The 23,348-nt window shown below is 44.2% G+C and overlaps 2 pseudogenes; both read left to right on the plus strand.

The window, feature by feature from the left end:
* LOC132226336 (casein kinase I-like) lies at nt 1-1,849 on the plus strand (annotated as a pseudogene).
* An 8,032-nt stretch (nt 1,850-9,881) lies between these two features.
* On the plus strand, nt 9,882-11,626 carry LOC132228361 (ubiquitin-conjugating enzyme E2 R2-like; annotated as a pseudogene).
* The last annotated feature ends 11,722 nt before the right edge of the window (nt 11,627-23,348 follow it).

The following is a 23,348-nucleotide window of genomic DNA, read 5'->3' on the forward strand; positions in this document are numbered from 1 at the left end:
ATGGGTTTTGACAAGAAAGGAGGGAAAGGAGGGAAAGGGGAGTCGGGGGGGGGGGGGGGCAGAGAATGTCCCAGGCCGGTGGCCGGACCAGCCACAGCGTCAGCGACCAGTTCAGGGGTCCTGATGGCGGGCCCCAACTCCCAGGTCAGGAAGAAGATAGGCTGTGACAACTTGGGGAGCTCTGCTAGGAAAGAATCTCTACACAAATGAATCTGTGGCTGTCAGGTTGGAGCCCATGGGCCGCAGCTGCACCTGAAACACCGCCTCCACCGGCAGCTCAGCTCTGCAGAGCCGGTCCCTCAGGTCTTCCACTTTGGCCCGCGGGAAGGACAAGGCCTGGTGTGGAGCTGCTCGGGCCCAGCCTGGAGGACCTATTCGATGTGTGTGACCGCACATTCACGCTCAAGACTGTGCTCATGGTCGCCGTCCAGCTGATGGGCGCACGGAGTGTGTGCACACCAAGAGCCTCGTCTGGTGCGAAGTGAAGCCTGAGAACTCCCTGGCGGGGCGGCCGGGCAGCGGCGGCAGCACACTGTCCACATCGCCAAGGAGTACAGCGACCCCGAGACCAAGGAGCACATCCCCTACCTCAAGCACAGCAGCCTGATGGGCACAGCGCTCCATGAGCATCAGTGCTCACCTGGGCAAGGAGCAGAGCGCCCTGACGACCTGGAGGTGCTAGGCCACCTGTTCATGTGCTGCCTGTGTGGCAACCTGTCCTGGCAGGGGCTCAGGGACCCGCTCAGGAGCGCGGCCAGAAGATCGGGGACACCAAGCGGGCCGCGCCCATTGAGGTGCTCTGCGAGAGCCGCCCACAGGAGGTGGCCGCAGACCTGCGCTGTGTGCCGTGGCCATGTACCTGCGCTGTGTGCCGTGGCCATGTACCTGCGCTGTGTGCCGTGGCCATGTACCTGCGCTGTGTGCCATGGCCATGTACCTGCACTGTGTGCCGGGGCCATGTACCTGCACTGTGTGCCGCGGCCATGTACCTGCACTGTGTGCCGGGGCCATGTACCTGCACTGTGTGCCGTGGCCATGTACTTGCGCCATGTGCTATGGCCATGTACCTGGGCCGTGTGCCATGGCCCTGTACCTGGGCTGTGTGCCGTGGCCATGTACTTGGGCCATGTGCTATGGCCATGTACCTGGGCTGTGTGCCGTGGCCATGTACCTGTGCCGTGTGCCGTGGCCATGTACCTGCACCGTGTGCAGTGGCCATGTACCTGGGCTATGTGCCCTGGCCATGTACCTGCACCGTGTGCCGTGGCCATGTACCTGGGCTGTGTGCCGTGGCCATGTACCTGCGCTGTGTGCCGTGGCCATGTACCTGCACTGTGTGCAATGGCCATGTACCTGGGCTATGTGCCCTGGCCATGTACCTGCACCGTGTGCCCTGGCCATGTACCTGCACCATGTGCTGTGGCCATCTACCTGGGCCGTGTGCCGTGGCCATGTACCTGCGCTGTGTGCTGCACCTGTACTGTCTGGAGGAGCGGGACTGTGACCACCTGCGAAGCTCCTCACAGACCTCCTCCACCGCAGCGGCTCAGCGTTCCACTAAGAGTACGACTGGGCGGGAAGCCCTGCCTAGCCCATTGGCTCAGTTCACACCGACCCACCTGGGCAGACTCCGCCTCGGGACAAAGCCCCGCTACACAGCCAAAACCAGGCGCTGAATTCCAACAGCGGGGAGCTGAACGCCAACGACCACACTACCGGCCACTCCAGCGCCCATCACAGCGCCTGCAGAGGGAGAGGTGGCGGGTGACACCAAGAGCTGCTGTTTCTTCAAGAGGAGAAAGAGGACGTCACTGCAGAGGCCCATGTGACCTGGCGGTGGTTCCTCGTACCCTCCGCTGCGGTTCCTGGAGGAGCCAAGACATAGACTGTGGCCCGGAGCTGCTCACCCCCCCATGGGTGACTTTCTTCACATATGACTTTGGCCCAAATTTCTACACCTGTTTCTGGTCCTCCCTTCCAAGAGCATTAACTTAAGGAAAAGAAAACACAGCGGCCGCCTGCCCTGCGCCTCTCCACTGTGTCTGCTGAAGTGAGGAGTGTGACCTGGAGACCCCGGCTACCGCTCCGTCCAGCTTGCCCGCCCCATTGGTGTCTTAAAGTCTAGCTAATATCCCTCTATCCAAAGGCCATTTTCTCGAGGGGGCGCTGTGGGGCATTGCTGCCAAGGGTGAGCCCACCCTGGGCCTCCCCAAACCAAAGGGGAAGGCGCGATGGGAGCGGCACCCCAACCAAAATGCTGCACCAACCCTTGGGCAGCGTGCCCACAGGTGTTCCTGCTGCACCTGCACCTGGAGCCTGGGGCAGCCACCCGTGTGGCCACGTAGGCTAGGGCTGTGCCCGGTGTGAGGGTTTCTTGTGTCTGTGCTCAGTGCCACTGAGCAGGAAACAAGCGCCTTAAAGCCCCATCTCAGCCCACAGGCGCGGCAGAGGCCAGGCAGTCACAGTCGGATGGGCGGCGCACTGGAGCATTGGCGGCAGTGTGTGCATCTAGGTGCTGCTTTACAAAGTGTACAGAAATGGCACTTCTGTTTCTCTGATGCTTCCTGGAAGCCGTAGAACTTAGGGGCTTTTTTAAAAAAATAAAGGAAAATGAAACCAAGAATATTACATTGAATAGTCCATTATTTTAAATCAATGAAAAATATTGTAATCATTTTTATTTTCTGTTTTCCTATCATTATGGCTTTGTACTCTTATTAGGTAACATCCCAAGACATTAAACAGTGAGGATCATAATTAGTGACAATATGTATGAATTTGTATTTGCATAACTACTTAGTGACTTTACTGATAGTTGAAGCAGCCAAGATGTCTTTAGTAGGTGAATAAATTATGGTATATACAGACATATTATATATTATTATAATACTAGAGGCCCGATGCATGAAATTCATGCAAGAGTAGGCCTTCCTTTCCCCGGCTGCTGGCACCAGCTTCCCTCTGGCACCCAGGACCTGGGCTTCCCTCCGGCCACCAGCTGGCACCCGGAACCCGGGCTTCCCTCCCAGCCCCGGCTTCATTCAGAAGGTCATCCACTTCCTACTGCTCTAATTAGCATATTATGTTTTTATTATTATAGATACTAGAGGCCCAGTGCACGAAATTTGTGCACAGGGGGTGGGGGTGGGTCCTTCAGCCCCATTTGCACCCTCTCCAATCCAGGATCCCTTGGGGGATGTCCAACTGCAGGGATTGAGCCTAAAACGGCAGTCGGATATCCCTCTTGCAACCTGGGACCGCTGGCTCCTAACCGCTCACCTGCCTGCCTGTCTGATTGCCCCTAACCACTCTGCCTGCCTGATCACCCCTAACTGCTCCCCTGCCAGGCTGATCGCCCCTAACTGCCTCTGCCTTGGCCACCACCACCATGGCTTTGTCCAGAAGTAGAACTGGATGACCAGAAGATGTCCAGCTGACCCAGTCTAATTAGCATATTACCCTTTTATTAGTATAGATTATCATAGGTATACTATATACTATATATTATTTTGTGCTGAATGTATATTATTCAACATTAAAAATAAATGAGCTATCAAACCATGAAACGATATGGAGGAACCTTAAATGCATATTACTAATTGAAAGAAGCCAATCACAAAAGGCTACAAACTGTATGATTCCAACCATTCTGAAAAAGGCAAAACTACAAAGACAGTAAAAAGATCAGTGGTTGCCAAGGGGAGTGAGGGGTGGGAAATGAATGCATAGGAGGAACTCAGAGGATGCTCAGGGCAGTGAAACTGTTCTATATACTACATAACGGTGATTACATGTCATACATTTATCCAAACCCATAGAATGTACACCAAGAGTGAGCCCTAATGTAAACCATGGACTTTGAATGATTGTGACCTGTCTTTGTAGGTTTATCAGTTGTAACAAATGCACCACTGTGGTGGAGGATGGTGCTGGTGGTTGGGGCTATGCTTGTGTGAGGACAAGGGGCACAGGGGAAATTTCTGTACCTTTCCCTCAATTTTGCTGTGAATTTTAAAGTGTTCTAAAAATAGCCTTAATGAAAAAAAATTAAAATAAGAGATAGTTCTGGAAGTGGAGCTGTCACTGCTGCTTTTTCTTCACATCCATTTATTCTTACCTTATTATTGACATTCTACTCTCAATTTATTTGCAGATATATTCTTAAGCAACATGTGCATTTTGTGATGAGTAGTTTAGTGAGGACTAGATAGCACCATCCATAATCCACTTTATCAGACACATGCGCACAGCTATCCATTGCTGTACTACTCATGAAAGGAAAGGTGTCACCCTAGCCGGTGGACCAAAGGGCCCTGGGTTCAATTCCGGTCAAGGGCATATACCTTGGTTGCAGGCTCCTCCCAGGCCCAGGCCCTAGTCAGGGCTCTTGCAGGAGGCAACCAATTAGTGTGTTTCTCTCACATCGATGTTTCTCTCTGTCTTTCCCTCTCTCTTCCAGTCTCCCTAAAAATCAATGGAAAAATATCCTTGGGTGAAGATTTTAAAAACAAGGAAAGAAAGAAAAGGTGTGACCATGACCCTTGAGGAACCCCAGCTTTCCTTCAGGTCCTTATCAAACAAGAAACGAGACACTGTTCAGGCCCCATGAAGGTGCCAGTGCCAGGGCATGTGTATGGGCTTTAAAAAACTTAGGTTTTTTTCCAGTTTTTGGAAAAATAAACATAAATAGAAATTGGAATCTTTTCTTCCCACACCCCAGTGCATCTTGTGCATCCCTCATAGTACTCACACTCTGCCTTGATCTAGTTTCTTTTATTGTCACAGGTGACAAATGACACTGCTACAGAGTCAGAATGAAGATTTTCCCTGCTTCTAGGTAAACAGAATTCCCTTTAATGCCTCAATTATCATGCACTCCAGTGACAGAGGACAATGAAAGATCACAATGAGTTCCCAAGCTTTAAAAAATATTTAAAAGCCAAATTTGCCGTCGTTAAAATTTAAAGGCTTGCCTCTGGACTATTAATATATTAAAAGTGTGCTAATTTTTTTGCCTGGAGTAATTGATATTGTTATCTTTGTAGACTGGCCCAAATTTTTATTTTTGCATATCTTTATGGCCTCCTGAGTAAAACTGGTTATTCAAAGGTGATTAAGAACCTGAACTTCTTTCCTGAAGAAATTTTTATATCTATTGTATAGCCAGAAATTAAGTGAACTTTATTTTACACTTTCCCTGAAACTGATCACTCTCAGTTATGCTCAGCAACAAAATAAGCAATGTTTCCTCCTTAGAGGAAGTCAATGTAAGATAAAACACCTTTTATTTCTTTTTAAAAATATATTTTTATTTATTTCAGAGAGAAAGAGGGGAGAGAGATGGAAATATCAGTGATGAGAGAGAATCATTGATTGGCTGCTTCCTGCACACTTCACACTGGGAATCAAGCCCACAACCCAGGCATGTGCCCTGACCGGGAATCAAACCCATGACCTCCTGGTCCATAGGTCAATGCTCAACCACTGAGCCACACCAGCCAGGCTAAAACACCTTTATTCCTACTGAAATTTGATGTGGTGGCAAGAATGTGAATGATGCCCCTCAACTACCTAATTCCAAATTTCCTGCCTGCTAATGAACACAGATGGATCCCTAAATCCAGGGTCACATTTCACTTCGTAGAAACCCAAGCCAGGGAATAAGCCAAGTGACCTATTGGGCATTCTCTCGAGCTGTTATCAAACAAAGCAGCAATGAGTGTGCGATTATTTGAAATGTATGATGCAGCACTCACACTGAGATATCTCAGCTAGAGGACACCCTGAGGAGCAGCGGGGTCCAGTCCCACACTGGGCTCCCCAGCCCAGAGCACCAGTGCTGGGAAGAGAGCCCCACAGCATATGACTGAAAATCAGCCAGGATTTAGTCCATCTGGGTGAGATGGAAGGCTGCTGGAAATCCAGGAATCCTCTTAAAGAGCCTATGCATAGACTCACTCTCAGGCGTTTACCCTGGGCTCCAGGGGAGGGACAGTGGCCAAGGAGGCAGCACAGACATACAGAGAGAAACTGAGTAGTGTGGCTTCAGGGTGAGGGCTGGAGGGACATCCACCAATGTTCCTGTGTTGAGCCCTCCTCTAGTATGGTCACAGGGCAGGTATCATCTTTTCTGTGTTGAGCTCTCCCTCCATACAACTAAATATGAATCTGAATTAGCCTGATGAAATCCACTCACTCACCCTGATGACTGCCTATGACCCTGCCCAACCCAATCCATGTACCACCCAAGGCTCCTTCAGTAGCTGAGCCTTACAGGCAAGTGCAGGCAGCAGCAGGCCTCAGGGTGCACTGTGGCTTTTGCTGAGCTGCTCAAGGCCTCATACAGGTAGCAGCCAACATCAGTGCACAAAATGAACTCTCCCGCATACCTCCAGGTCCAGCACAGGCAGCTACTAACCTCGGATTGCTTTGTAGCTCCCACCAGGTGACCCTGGACTGGTTACAGGCAGCAAATGATCTTGGCCTGAACCAGAGCCATTCCCAAGAGGCTCCAGAACCAAAACACCTGGTGGCTGGCTTTAGACCACAACAGAGCATCACCCAACTCCACAAGCAGCTCACCCAAAGGGTGATATAAGAAGGCACCAGAGCCTGCTGGGGAAAATCCTGCTCTGTGGGGTCAGGTCAGCCCATATGCTGTGGTCATGGCCAAACCTCATGGCCAGTCAGCCTGAGGACCACATTCCCACTGACATGCCAACAGTAATCAATGCTCAACTACAACTGGAAGGCACACAAACCCCACGTAAGGTATGCTACTCAAGCACCTGGCTCTGGTGAACAGGGAGACAGTGCCACTGGACCCCACTGGATACCTACTACATAAGGCCACACTGCCAAGACTGAGAGCTGTAGTATATCTACCTAATATATAGAAGCAAGAGAGGCAGCCAACATGAGGAGAAACATGTTCCAAATGAAACAACAGGAGAAAAAAGCTAAATGAAATTGAGGCAAGCAATCTACCATATACAGAGTTCAAATTACTGTTATAAGGATGCTCAAGGAACTTAGTGAGAACTTCAACAAAGAGGTAGTAAGCATAAAAAAGGACACAGAAACCATAAAAGACAACCAGATAAAAATGAATAATATGTTAATTGAAATGAAAAATATACTAGGAGGGTAAAAGCCAGTGTGGCTTAGTTTGTTGAGCATTGTCCCATGCACCCAGAGGTTACTGATTCAATTCCTGGTCAGGGCACATGCCTGGGGTTACAGGATCGATCCCAGTAGGGGGCATGCAGGAGGCAGCTGATCGATGTTTCTCTCTCTCTCCCTCTCTCTTTTTCTCCCTCTCTAAAATCAATAAAAAGAATTAGAAGGAATCAACAGCAGATTAGATGAAGCAGAGCAGAGGACTGAATCAGCAATTTGGATAACAAGGAAACACAAAATACCCAACCAGTAAAGAAAAAAAGAATAAAAAATGAAGCTAATTTAAAGGACCTTTGAGACAACATCCTATGTAAAAACAATCATTTCTAGAGGTGGTAGGATGAAAAGAGAAACATTGAGAACCTATTTGAAGAAATAATAACTGAAAACTTCCCTAACTTGGTGAAAGAAATAGATGTAAAAGTCCAGGAAGTACAGAGAGTAACTAACAAGATGAACTCAAAGAAACCCACACCAAGACTCATCATAATTAAAATGCTGAAGATCAAAGAAAGAAATTTTTTAAAATATATATTTTATTGATGTTAGAGAGGAAAGGAGAGAGAGATAGAAACATCAATGATGAGAGAGAATCATTGATTGGCTACTTCTTTCACACCCCACATTGGAGATTGAACCCAAAACCTGGGCATGTGGTGGAGATCAAAGATGGTGGCCGACAGGATAGCAGTGAGTAAGAGAGGAAAAGGGGAGTGCATGGATGTGTGGGGCGTGTGTGTGTGTGTGTGTGTGTGTGTGAAGGTCAGTTATATTCCACGGGACTTTGGGGAGCTGGCGGACGAGGCTCCCCTAGCCAGGCAGCCTCTACTGCCACTGCAATCTCTCCCAGAGCAGCCGGCTCTTCTGCAGAGACTGTGCCATCTTGAAGGGGAGAGCAGCTGTGACTGGGAGGCCAGCCTCACCTCCATCGGGAGAGACCTCGGATGCCACCTGGGACCCTACAGCCACACTGGCCAGGGACCTGCTGACTCTGCTGTGAATGCACAAACACCAAGACTCCAGCCTCCCCAGCGTGGGCTCCTAAAAAGTTTGTCAGGGGGAGACAAAATGGCGGCCAAATAGGCTGACATAACCTGCACCTTCTCACGGAGCAGATAGAAGAAACAGCTGAATCAAATAACATCCACCCAGAATTGGTGAATTAAACACAGATGGGGACACAATCCGTGGCTGGAAAGGACAGGGGACACCTGCAGAACAGTAAGACTGGGGATCTGGGCTGGAGAGAGAGAGACACATGCAAATAGGATTAGAAGGAAATTGCGCTGTACCAAGTCCATGTCCCATGGGGACACGCATAACACTCAACTGTGGAAGGGGGTCCACAGGGCTGCTGGCAGCTGGGGACTCTAGATCTAAGCCCACAGCCGTGGGAGGCTGCACCCAGAAAGGCAGCCTAAAGTTCTGCACCGGCCATGTAGTGCCGGGGGAGAGAGACACAGTGGTGCAGTTGCTCTTTCTTTATATTTTCCTGGCTTTTTCTCGCTAAACCCAGCACATAGGATCTTTTAATTACAAACACTAACTGAGATTGTGATGCAGGGGGAGGTGGAGAGAAAAATAGGGAGAGGCAACCAGGAAGCTAGCTCTGGGACAGTCCAGTCCCTCCAACCCTGAACAGCCATTTTTCTCCTGAAGACCGGACTTCTTCTAGCAGCACAGCCGCACCCAGCCTTGAGATCTGCAGGGAAACTAGGTTTCTGAATACCCCAGGGAGCCCACAGGGACTGAGTTGAGGGGCCATTTGGTCCCAGAAACTAATACAGTAACAACAACACCTACAGCCCATGTCAGACATAGACATTTGTGTAAATACAACTGAAAGCAGGCAGAAAAACAAAGCAGGCAGATTGATTCCACCTGCCTGAAACCAATGCTGTGGAGTCTGACACAGAGGAGTGGTGGATCACTGGGAACTTCAACACAGTGCTGACTACCTAACAGGAAACTGAGACATGGCAGACGGAACAGTAGACAGTGGTCTTAAACCAGCCCTATAGGACACTAAAACTCAGCTGAAGCAAACACTTCACTACTTCACTTTTTTATTTTTTATCTTTTAGTTTCCCCAGGTAGGGATTTTTCCCTGAAGTTAAGGAGGGAATAAAACCCCTTAACTAAGTGCCAGGCGGGTAGTTAATCACTTTAACTACGAACAATCATGCTTAAGCTACATAATCTTTACTCCCTGGAATGGAGATAAGAAACGCCCTAACCTTTGGAATAGAGATTGATAGGATTAAAATCAACTGGTATAAATACAGATGTAACAAGACAATAAAACACAGAACTTGGAACCTTCTCCAGAACAGAGTGTCTTGGGAACTCACCTGGCTGGGGAGACTTCTGGAAGAGACTGCAACCACACATCAAGGCTTGATCCTTGAGCTGACCTCTTCCTATTTTTCATGCTACGGAAAGCCCTGGATCTGCTCCTTAGGTGAGTGCACGATTGTCCATTTGCACTATTATAAAGAGAAACAGCGGCTGCGGAGGCCCCAGAGAAGAAGAAGGCGCTCCCAGCCGGCCTGGCCCCCTCTCATCATCGCCAGCCCTCTGCCGCCTTTCTCCGCTTCCACCTTTTCTCCGCCCCCCCCCCCCCGCCCCAAGTGGAGGCCCCCTCCGGGGCCGGGGAGGACCGGGAGCGAATTCCCCTAACTCCTTCACCCTCTCCCTGCACCTGGTCCCCTTGTGAGGAGAAGGCCCGGCCCTGTCCGGCCCGCGTTGTGTGTGAGGAGCACCCGGGCCAGCCCACGGTTGTCTTGGGCCTGGTCCGGCCCACCTGGTGTGTGAAGACCAGGGCCAGGTGCGGACTTGCCCGAGGGCGAGCCGAGGGGAGGGGCCTGGTCCAGCTCGGCTGGTGTGTGAGGACTGGGGCCCCTGCCAGGCACCGCCACCACCACAATGGCCAGCTCCCAGAAGGCCCTGATGCTGGAGCTCAAGTCCCTTCAGGAGGAGCCGGTGGAGAGTTCGCGGATCACCCTGGTGGATGAGTCCGACCTCTACAACTGGGAGGTTGCCATCTTCGGACCCCCCAACACCCTCTACGAAGGCGGCTACTTCAAGGCGCATATTAAATTTCCTATTGACTACCCATATTCACCACCTACCTTCAGATTCTTGACCAAAATGTGGCACCCCAACATTTATGAGAGTGGACATGTATGCATTTCAATTCTTCATCCACCCGTAGATGCCCCACAGAGTGGTCAACTGAACTCCGAAAGGTAGAATCCTATTCAGAATGTCAGGACTATCCTGTTAAGTGTAATCTCATTGCTTAATGAGCCCAACATCTTCTCCGCAGCCAATGCGGATGCTTCAGTTATGTTCAGGAAATGGAGGGACAGTAAAGGAAAAGACAAAGGATATGCTGAAATCATTAGAAAACAGGTTTCAGCCACTAAAGCCGAAGCAGAAAAGGATGGAGTGAAAGTGCCCACAACCCTGGCAGAATATTGCATCAAAACTAAAGTGCCTTCCAATGACAATAGCTCAGATTGGCTTTATGACGACTTGTACGACCTTGACATTGAGGATGAAGAGGAGGAGGAGGAGGAGGAAGATGCTGACTGTGATGACCATGATGATTCTGGGAATGAGGAGTCGTGACCTGCTCCTTCGAAGCCCCTGTACTGCCCTGCCATCTCAGGCCAAAGGGAGTGGAGCAAGTGGGGACCTAGCAGTGGCCCCTCAGCAAAACCCTATCACAGGGAGTGGGGAAAACAAACATGGCTCCTGCTGACTCCCCTTGTGGATCTCAGTTGGCTCCTTTTTATGGACCTCTTAATGGAGGGAAGGTAATTGTGAACGAAAGGGGCCACATGCTGACCTGACAAGCTCAGGGAAGGCCTGCATGGCAGTCTGTGAGACCTAAAGTAACCACAATGATGGTCTGAAATTAAACTTTAACTCAGAGCAGTTATGGTGGGCAGTTACGTCCTAGACCGGTATCTTCACTGACAAGGTCAACCTTTACCTTAACTGAGCCTATCTGTCTTTTTGCATCTATGATAACACACCATTGAAATGTCTGGGTAACTTGTAACTTCCCTTTTTCTGGAGCCCCTGGGGCACAACCAAATGTGCTGGGCGCTAAGACAGATACCACAAATTCCTTCATTGTTATGTTAATTGATCCTGCACCCACCTAAGTATGTGTCCATCATTTTACTTTTATCCAATCCCAGGGATTTCCCTGCTTTGCTTTATCCCTCCTCCTTAATCTATCACCAATGAATTTCATGTAACCCACTTATGTCCCTCCTTTGATTGCAAATGTATAAATACAAATGTAACCCCGCCATTCTCCGGAGCATTATCTCAATTCCTTGAGGTTCTGCTTCCTGGCATATGTCGACAGTTTGGCTCAAATAAACTCACAAAAATTCTAAAAAAATAAAATAAAATAAAAAATTAAAAAAAAACAGAAAAAAAAGAATTTTTATTATATTATTATTATTTTAATCTTTTATTTCTATTAGACTAGTATTCTACATTCTATTTTTGTTTTTATTATCATTATTTTACTTTATCTCATTTTTTCCTTTTTGCCAATCTTTTCTTCCTCACTTCTCCCTTTTTCATCCTGTTTCTCTTCTCCTGTTCCTGCTTTAGTTTTTCTCTCTCCTTTCTTTTCACTCCTTGTTAAAAACTGATCTTCTTTATATGCTTTATTGATGCATTACTATTATAGTAGTCTCTGTTGGCTTACTCATATATCTAATTTCCTCTCCCTAACTCCAAGTCTATGCACCCTTCTCTTTTCTCTTTCTGCACTAGCCAACTTTTTTTCTTGTTGTTTGTATTATTGTTTGTTTCTTTGTTTTTTGTTTTTCTTTTTATGTTTTTGTTTTTCCCCTACTCACTTGCTCTCTTCTTCTACTAATAGCTTAATTAGTTTCAGTCACCAAACTCAGCCTATCTGCTCTCTATTCTCCTTTTCCAAAAATAGATGAATATATAGATAGATTAAAGAAAGGGGAAAAATTTTTTCTTATATATACATATTTAAAATATATATACTAGAGGCCCAGTGCACGACATTCGTGCACTGAAGGGGGGGTGTCCCCCAGCCCAGCCTGCACTGTCTCACAGTCTGGGACCCCTCAGGGGATGTCCCACCACCACCACCACTGCACTCGCCAGTCAGAAGCCAAAGAAACAGCCCCCATATGAAAGAAAAGGAGAAATCACCAGAAAAGGAAGTAAATGAAATGGAGGCAAGCAATTTGTCAGAGAAAGAATTCAGAGCAATGGTCATAAGGATGCTGAAAAGGATGAAAGACAAATTCAACATGTGTAAGAATCAAGAGGAAATGAAGAAGAACCAAGAAGAAATGAAGAATGACATAGCTGCAATAAAGAACACAATAGAAAGCATCAACAGCACACTAGAAGAAGCCAGCTAAAAGACAAGGTAGGAAAAAACACTCAAGCAGAGCAGCAATGAGGGGGGGGGGGACTTAAAAAGCAGGAGCAGAGCCTAAGAGAACTTTGGGACAACACAAAATGAAACAACATCTGCATAATAGGGGTGTCAGAAGGAGAGGAAACTGAGCAAGGAATAGAAAACCTGTTTGAAGAAATGACAGAAAACTTCCCTGATATTGTGGAGAAAAAACTCAAACAAGTCCAAGAAGGTCACAGAGTCCCAAACAAGATGAACCCAAAAAGATGGACGCCAAGACACATAATAATTAAGTTAGCAAACACCAACGACAAAGTAAAAATCTTAAAGGCTGCCAGAGAGAGAGACAGAAAGTTACCTGTAAGGGATTTTCCATTAGACTATCAAATAATTTCTCAACAGAAACACATCAGGCAAGAAGGGAATGTAATAAAATATACAAAGTGATACACAGCAAGAGACTGAATCCAAGAATAATATACCCAGTAAGGCTATCATTCAAAATTAAAATCAGGAGCTTTTTCAGACAAAAAAGGGCCAAGGGAGTTTATTACTACCAACCCAGCAATGCAAGAAATGCTAAAGGGGCTGCTGTAGAAAGAAGGAATAGGAAGGGAAGAAAGAACACTGGCATAAAGAACAAAAATGGCAACAAACAAGTACCCATCACTAATTACCTTAAATGTAAATGGATTAAATGTTCAATCAAAAGACATAGAGTCGCTGAATGGATAAGAAAACATGACCCATATATTTTCTGTCTACAAGAGACCCACATCAGAACAAAGGACTCACACAGACTTATAGTGAAGGGATGGGGGGAAAATTTTCAGGCGAATGGGAATGAAAAAAAACTGGGGTGGCAATACTTATATCTGACAAAATACATCCCTAAGTGAAGACCATAACAAGAGATAAGGAAGGCCACTTCATAATACTAAAGGGAGCAATTCAACAAGAAGATATAACTCTGGTAAACATATATGCACGCAATACAGGAGCACCCAAATACATTTAAAAAAAAAATTCTGGAAGATATCAAGAGAGAGATCAACAGCAATACAGTCATAGAAAGAGACTTTCATACCCCATTGACACCACTGGATAAATACTCTAAACAAAAAATCTGCAAAGAAACATCAATCCTAAATGAATCATTAGATCAGATGGAATAAATTGACATCTTCAGAACATTTAACACCAACGTTACAGAATATACATTCTTCTCAAGTGCACATGGAACATTTTTAAACATAGACCACATATGGGGACACAGGAAAAGTCTCTTCAAATTCAAGAAGATAGAAATCATATCAAGCATCTTCTCAGATCACAATGGCATAAAATTAGAAATCAACTACAATAAAAACAATGAAAAAAATTAAACACTTGGAGGCTAAATAGCATGCTATTAAACAATGACTGGGTTACCAAAGAGATCAAAGAAGAAATAAAATGAATCCTGGTAACAAATGACAATGAAAAGACAACAATCTAAAATCTGTGGGACACAGTGAAAGCAGTCCTGAGAGGGAAGGTCATAGCTATACAGGCCTACCTAAAAAAAAAAAAAAAGATAATAAATTATCTTACCCTACAACTCAAAGAATTAGAAAGAAAGCAATAAGAAAAGTCCAGAGTAAGCAGAAGGAAGGAAATAATGAAGATCAGGGCAGAAATAAACAACATAAAGACCAAAAGTACAATACAAAAAATCAACAAAACCAAGAGCTGGTTCTTTGAAATGATAAACAAGATTGATGAATCTCTGGCCAGGCTCACCAAGAAGCAAAGAGAGAAAACCCAAATACACAAAATCAGAAATGAAAGAGGTGAAGTAACAACTGACCCAACAAAAATACAAGAGATTATGAAAAAATACTATGAACAACTCTATTCCAACAAACTGAACAACCTAGATGAAATGGACATATTCTTAGAAAAATACAAGCTTCCAAACTCAGTCAGGAAGAATCAAAAAAACATGAATAGGCCAATAACTACCAAAGAAATTGAAGCAGTAATCAAAAATCTTCCAGCAAACAAAAGCCCTGGTCCGGATGGCTTTACAGGGGAGTTCTACCAAATATTCAAAGAAGAACTAAAACCTATCCTCCTCAGACTATTCCAAAAAATTCAAAAGGAAGGCACACTTCCAAGCTCTTTCTATGAAGACAGCATTACCCTAATTCCAAAACCAGATAAAGACACCACAGAAAAAGAGAACTACAGGACAATATTCTTGATGAACATAGATGCTAAAGTCCTCAACAAAATTCTAGCAAATCAGATCCACCATTACATTAGAAAGATCATACGCCATGACCAAGTGGCATTTATTCTGGGGATGCAAGAATGGTACAATATCTGCAAATCAATAAATGCGACACATCACATAAACAAATTGAGAGACAAAACTCACATAATCATATCAATCAATGCAGAAAAAGCATTTGACAAAATCCAACACCCTTTCCTGATAAAAACTCTCAGCAAAGTGGGAATAGAGGGATCACACCTCAACATAATAAAGCCTTTTTATGACAAACCAACAACCAACATCATACTCAATGAGCAAAAACTAAACGCATTTCCCCTAATAACAGGAACAAGACAGGGATGCCCACTTTAACCACTCCTGTTTGATATAGTACTTACTGGAAGTGCTAGCCATAGCGATCAGACAAGAAGAAGAAATAAAAGGCATCCAAATTGGAAAAGAAGAAGTAAACTGTCCTTATTCACAGATGACATGATGCTATACATAGAAAACCCCAAAGACTCCATCAATACACTACTAGACCTAATAAATGAAATTGGCAATGTAGCCGGATACAAAATTAACATCCAGAAATCTATGGTCTTTTTATACACCAATAATGAACTCATGGAAAGAGTAACTAAAAAAAAAATCCCATTTACCATTGCACCAAAAAATTAAGATACCTAGGAATAAATTTAACCAAGGAGGTAAAGGACCTGTACTCAGAAAATTATAGGATGCTGAAAAAAGAGATAAGGGAAGACATAAACAAATGGAAGAATATACCTTGTTCATGGATTGGTAGAATCAACATCATTAAAATGTCCATACTATCCAAAGCAATGTATAGATTCAATGCAATCCCATTAAAATACCAATGGCACACTTCAAAGACCTAGAACGAACTCTCCAAAAATTCATCTGGAATAAAAAAAAATTTTTTTAAAAGACCCCGAATAGCCAGAGCAATCCTGAGAAAAAGAACAAAGTTGGAGGGATCAAAATACCAGATATCAAGCTATATTATAAAGCCACGGTTCTCAAAACTGCCTGATATTGGCATAAGAATAGACATATAGACCAATGGAACAGAACAGAAAACCCAGAAATTGATCCAAGCCATTATGCTCAATTAATATTTGACAAAAGAGGCAAGAGCATACAATGGAATCAAGACAGTCTCTTCAATAAATGGTGCTGGGAAATTTGGTCAGATACATGCAAAAAAAATGAAATTAGATCACCAACTTACACCATACACAAAAATAAACTCAAACAGTTAAAGGACTTAAATGTAAGATGGCAAATCATAAAAATCTTAAAAGACTCCATAGGCAGCAAAATATCAGACATATGTCATAGCAATATTTTTACTGATACAGCTCCTAGGGCAATGGAAACTAAGGAGAAAATAAACAAATGGGGCTACATCAAAATAAAAAGTTTCTGCACAGCAAAAGAAACCATCAACAAAACTTGGGCATGTGCTCTGACTGGGAATCAAACAGTGACCTCTTGGTTCATAGTTTGGCAATCAACCATGAATCCTGCCAGCTGGGCTAAAGACAGAAATTTAAAAGCAGCAAGGGAAAAAGAGTTTTCTACAAGGGAACTCTCATAAGACTGTCAACTGATTTCTCAACAGAAACTTGACAGACCAGAAGCAATTGACAGAAAATATTTAAAGTGGTAAAAAGCAAAGACCTACAACTGAGACTACTCTACCAGCAAGGCTACCATTTAAAATTGAAGGAGAAATAAATGCTTTCTGGACAAGAAAAAGCTGAAAAGTAATACCAAAACAGTATTACAAGAAAGGTTAAAGAAACTTCTGTAAGAAGAAGAGGAAAAGAACACATAAATATAAATAATAAAATGGCAATAACTACTTACCTATAAATAATCACTTTAATTGTAAATGGATTAAACGCTCCTATCAAAAGACATAAGATAGCTGAGTGGATAAGAAAATAAGATTGAAAAGAGATACACAAAATGAAAGTAAAGGAATAGAAAAAAGTGTTTCATGCAAATGGAAACCAAAAAAAGCTGTGGTAGCAATACCTATATCTGAAAAAAAGTAGACTTTAAAACAAAAGGACAAATAAGGTACAAAAAAAGGATATTACATAATGATAAAGGAATCAATCCAAGAAAATATAACTCTTGTAAACATTTAGGTACCTAAGATACAAGCACCTAAATATGTAAAGCTAACATAAAGGGAGAGAAAGACAGTAATACAGTCATATTAGGGGACTTTAACACACCATTGTCATCAATGAATACATTTCCAGACAGAAAATCAACAAGAAAACAACAGCCTTAACACCACATTAGATCAGATAAACTTGGTATTTTTAGAGCATTTCACTGCAAACCAGCAGAATATACATTCTTTTCAAGTGCACATGGAACATTTTCCAAGAAAAAACACATGTTTGGCCACAAAACAAGTCTCAGTAAATTTAAAAAGATTGAAATCAGATCAAGCATTTTCTCTGACCATCCTATCTAATAAAAGAGAAACATGGTAATTAGCGTACGACCACTACCCTTCCCATTGGCTAATCAGGGCGATATGCAAATAAACTGCCAGCCAAGATGGCAGCCGGCAGCCAGGCAGCTTAAAACTAACATGAGGCTTGCTTTCTTCAGTGATGGAGGACTACAACATTCCCCGCCTGCCTTGCCGGCCTCTGAGCCTGCAGTTTAAGAAACATTGTAACAAATATAGAAGCTAAACAAAACCCCAGAAACCTGCTTTCAGCGAGCCGGGATCTCAGAGCTGGAGTTATACATTGTTTCGATTATAGAACCAAAACAAACCAGATACCTGCTTTCAGGAGCAGAGGCCTAAGAGCTGGAGCCTCAGAGCTAAAGCTGGCCCAGAATAAAAAAATAAAAGAAAAAAAGGAGCGGTTGGGAGCTTCCGTCACCCGCCAGCCTGAAAACAGCCCTCAGCCCCTCACCCAGACTGGCCAGGCACCCCAGTGGGGACCCCAACCCTGAAGGGTGTGTGACCAGCTGCAAACAGCCATCATCCCCTCATCCAGGCTGGCCAGGCACCCCAGTGGGGACCCCCACCCTGAAGGGTGTGTGACCAGCTGCAAACAGCCATCATCCCCTCATCCAGGCTGGCCAGGCACCCCAGTGGGGACCCCCACCCTGATCCAGGACACCCTTCAGGGCAAACCAGCCAGACCCACCCATGCACCAGGCCTCTATCCTATATAATAAAAGGGTAATATGCCTCCCAACACCGGGATCAGCGGAGCTGCGAGGCCTCCCGGCACCGGGATCAGCGTGACAGGGGCAGCACCCAAACGCCCTGATAGCCCTGCAGCTCTGTGTGTGACAGGGGGCGGGGCCACAACCTCCCTATCCGCCCTGCTCTGTTCGTGACAGGGGAAGGCACCCCAACCCCCTGATCAGTCCTGCTCTGTGCCTGATAGTGGGGAGCTCCCCAACCCCCTGATCGCCCTGCGGCTCTGTGTGTGACAGGCTGCAGCGCCCCAACCCCCTGATTGGCCTTGCTCTATGTGTGACAGTGGCGGCGCCCCAACCCCCTGATCCGCCCTGCTCTGTGTGTGACTAGGGGCAGTGCCCCAACTCCCCTATCGGCCCTACTCTGTGAGTGACAGCGGGGAGCTCCTCAACCCCCTGATGGGCCCTGCTCTGTGCGTGACAGGGGGGATCTCCCCAACCCCCTGATGGGCCCTGCTCTGTGCATGACACGGGGGAGCACCCCAACCCCCTGATCGACCCTGCTCTGTGCGTGACAGGGTAAGGAGCCCCAACCACCCTGATGGGCCCTGCTCTGTGCATGACAGGGGGCAGTGCCCCAACCCCTTGATCGGCCCTGCTCTGTGCGTGACAGGGGATGGCGCCGCAACCTCCCCATCGAGCCTGCCTTGAGTGTGACAAGGGATGGTGCCCCAACACCCCAATCGGCCCTACCCTGAGTGTGACTGAGGGTGGCATCGCAACCTCCCAATCCGCCCTGCTCTGTGCATGACAGGGGGCGGTGCCCCAACTCCCCAATCGGCCCTGCTCTGAGCCCAACCAGGGGCTGCACCTAGGGATTGGGCCTGCCCTCTGCCACCCGGGAGCAGGCCTAAGGCAGCAGGTTGTTATCTCCCGAGGGGTCCCAGACTGCGAGAGGGCACAGGCCGGGCTGAGGGACCTCCCCTTCCCCCCCCCGAGTGCACAAATTTTTGTGCACTGGGCCTCTAGTCATAGTATAAAACTAGAAATCAATTGTAAGAAAAAAACTGGAAAACACATAAACAAATGGAAGCTAAATAATGGTATTAAACAATGAATGGGCTAACAATGACATCAAGGAAGAGATCAAAAAATATCTTGAGACAAATAAAAATAAAACTGCAATGACCCAAAATCTAATAGACACAGCAAAAGCAGCCATAAGGGGGAAATTCATAGCAAAACAGGACTACCTCAAGAAACAAGAAAAGTCTCAAATAAACAATCTAACTTTACATCTAAAGAAACTAGAAGAAAAAAAAAAACGCCCAAAGTGAGTAGAAGGAAGGGAATAGTAAAAATCAAAGTGGAAGTAAACAAAATAGAGTCTTAAACAATACAAAAGATCAATAAAACCAAGAGCCAATTCTTTGGAAAAATAAACAAGATTGATAAACCTTTAACCAGATTCATCAAGAAAAAAGAGAGAAGACCCAAATAAATAAAATCAGAAATAAAAGGGGAGAAGTGATGAATAACACCACAGAAATACAAAGGATTATTAGGAAATACTATAAACAATTATATGCCAACAAATTGGATAACCTGGAAGAAATGGATAAATTCCTAGAAATAGACAATATTCTAAGACCAAATCAAGAAGAAACAGTAAATCAGAACAAATCACTAACAACAAAATTAAATCAGTAGTCAAAAAACTCCCAACAATCAAAAGTCCTGGGCCAGCTGGCTTCACTGTTGAATTTTACCAAACATTCAAAGAAGAATTAACACCTATCCTTTTCAACCTACTCCAAAAAATTAAAGAGGAGGGAAGGTTCCCAAGCTCATTTTATAAGGCCACCATTACCCTGATCCCAAAACCAGACAAAAATATTTTTAAAAAACAAAATTAAGGCTAATATCTCTGATGAACATAGGTACAAAAATTCTCAACAAGATTTTAGCAAATCACTTTCAGCAATACATCAAAAAGATCATATACCATGATCAAGTGGGATTTACTCCTGGGATGCAAGGTTATCAATATTCCCAAATCAATAAATGTGATACATCACATAGACAAAATGAAGGATAAAATCATATGATCATATTGATAGATGCAGAAAAAGCATCTGACAAAATCCAGCACCCATTTATGATAAAAACTCTCAACAAAGTGGGAATAGAGGGACTATACCTCAACATAACAAAGATCATATATGAGAAGCACACAGCTCACATCATAATCAATGGTGACAAACTAAAAGCATTTCCTTTAAGATCAAGAATAAGACAAGGATGTCCACTTTATCACTTTTATTCAATATAATTTTAAAAGTCTTAGTCACAGCAATCAGACAAGAAAAATAAATAAAATTAGAAGTAAAACTGTCATTATTTTCAGATGACATAATATTATGTAGAGAGAAACCTAAAGATGCCATACAAAATCTATTAGAATTGTTTAAATTAATTCAGTAAAGTAGCAGGATACAAAATTAATATTCAGTAATTGGTTGCACTTTTATATATCAGTAACAAACTATCAGAGAAATTAAGAAAACAATCTCATTTACAATTGCATAAAAAAATAAAATACCTAGGAAAAATTTAAACAAGAAAGTAAAAGAACTGTATTCAGAAAATTATAAGACATTAAAGAAGATACAAGTAAGTGGGAGCATATACTGTGCTCATGGGTAGGAAGAATTAACATCATTAAAATGTCTGTACTACCAAAAGCAATTTATAGGTTCAATGTAATCATATCAAAATGCCATTTTTCACAGAACTGGAACAAATAATTTTAAAATTTATATGGAACCACAAAAGACCCTAAACAATAATAACAATCTTGAGATAAAAGAATGAAGTAGGAGGTGTCACACTATCTGGTATCAAACTATATTACAGGCTATAGTAATCAAAACAGCATTGTATTGGCATAAAAACAGGCACATAGATAATGGAGAAGAATATAGAACCCAGAAATAAACCCATGCCAATATGGCCAATTAATCTATGACAAAGGAGGCAAAAATATACAGGGTAAAAACAATCTATTCAATAAATCGTGTTGGGAAAACTGGACAGATATGTGCAAAAAAAAAAATGAAACTCGACCATCTTCTTACATCACATACAAGAATAAACTTAGAATGGGTTAAAGACTCAAATGTAATATCCAAAACCATAAAACTTGTAAAAAATATATAATAATATCTTGCACAGCAAAGAAAACCATCAAGAAAATGAAAAGACAACCTACTGAATGGGAGAAGATATTGGTAAATGAGACATTCTATAAGGGGTTAATACCCAAAATTTATAAAGAACTCATACAACTTAATATCAAAACAATAAACAATCTAATTTAAAAATGGGAAGAGGGAGGACCTGAATAGACATTTCTCCAAAGAGGACATAAAGATGGCCAATAGATATGTGAAAAGATGCTTAACATCACACTAATCATGAGAGAAACGTTCATTAAAACAACAATGAGATATGACCTCATATATGTCAGGTGGCTATTATCAATACATCCACAACAACAAGCGTTGGTAAGGATGTGGAGAATAGGGCACCCTCATACACTGTTCATGTAATTGCAAATTGGTGCAGCCACTATGGAAAACATTATGGAGGTTCCTCAAAAAATTAAAAATAGAACTACCTTATAAGTCAGCAATTCCACTTCTGGTTATTTATCAGGAAAAAATCCAAAGCACAATTCAAAAAGATATATGCATCTCCATGTTTATTGCAGTGTTATTTACAAGAGCCAATATATAGATGCAACCTAAGTGCATGATTGGATAAAGAAGTGCTACATATATACAATGGAATATTAGCCATGAAAAGAATGAAATCTTACCATTTGTGACAATATGGATGGACACAGAGTGTATTATGCTGAGTGAAATAAGTCAGACAGGAAAAGACAAATATCATATAATTTCACTTATATGTTGGATCTAGAGAACAAAATATACAAAACAGAAACAGACTCATAGATACAGAGAACAAACTGACAATTGCTAGATAGCATAGGGTTGGGGGACGGGGTGAAAAAGGTGAAAGGAATTAAGAAGTACAAATTGGGCTCTAGCTGGTTTGGCTCAGTGGATAGAATATGTGGACTGAAGGGTCCAGGGTTTGATTCCAGTCAAGGGCACTCGCCCAGGTTGTGGATTGTGGGCTCAGTCCCCAGTAGGGGGCGTGCAGGAGGCAGCCGATCAATGATTCTTTCTCATCATTGACGGTTCTATCTCTCTCCCTCTCCTTTCCTCTCTGAAATCAGTAAAGATAAAAATATTCTTTAAAAAAGTACAAATTGGTAATTACAAAATAGTCATGGGGATGTAAAGTACAGCATGGAATATAGTCAATAATTATATATATATATATATATATATATATATATATATATATATATATATATATATATATAAAACCCTAACATGCAAATAGACCAAACAGCAGAACAACCGAACAACTGGTCATTATGAAGTGCGCTGACCACCAAGGGGCGCACACAGACCATGGCGGGCATCAGCCACAGTGGGATGGTGGAGCAGGTGAGTCTGGGGTGAGTCTGTGGTGGTTACTAAAAATTCTTTGCTCCTGTGCCACGGTCCCGCTTGGCACTCACACCCACTGTTGGTGCCTGGCTCCGGTCCCGATCATTTGGTGCTGTCAGCGGGTGCAAGCAGTGGCTGCTGGCCCCAATTGCCCCTGAGGGCTTCTCCACCTCCCCCTGCTCCTGAGAGGTGATCGGGGCAGCAGCGGCCACTCACACTCACTGATGGGCCCAGCCCCTCTCACACCCACTGCTGGCACTGACCCCAATTGCTCTGCGTCCCTCAGTGCGTAGGAGTGGCGGTGGCGGCAGGAACAGGGCTGCTGGGGAAGAAGGGACGGGGTGGGGGGGTGGGGAAGTGGGAGGGAGGGTTGCGGCAGGAGGGGCTGGGTGGGGATGTGGAGAATGGGCTGAGACCCACCCCTGTGCCCACTGCAGCCTCTCGGCCCACAGTTACTTTCAAGGTGCACGAATTCATGCACTAGGCCCCTAGACTTATGGGGTGATCACTTTGTAAGTTATATAAATGTCTAGCCACTATGCTGTACACCTAAAACTAATATACAGTAATATTGAATGACAGCTATAATTTAAAAATTAAAATACTAAAAAAAAAATGAAAATATATGATTCCCAAGAACCACCGTCCAAAATTCACATTTAGCATTCTCAGCCAAGTTCAG

The sequence above is a fragment of the Myotis daubentonii genome, chromosome 2 (genome assembly GCF_963259705.1).
Source record: "Myotis daubentonii chromosome 2, mMyoDau2.1, whole genome shotgun sequence".
Lineage (NCBI taxonomy): Eukaryota > Metazoa > Chordata > Mammalia > Chiroptera > Vespertilionidae > Myotis > Myotis daubentonii.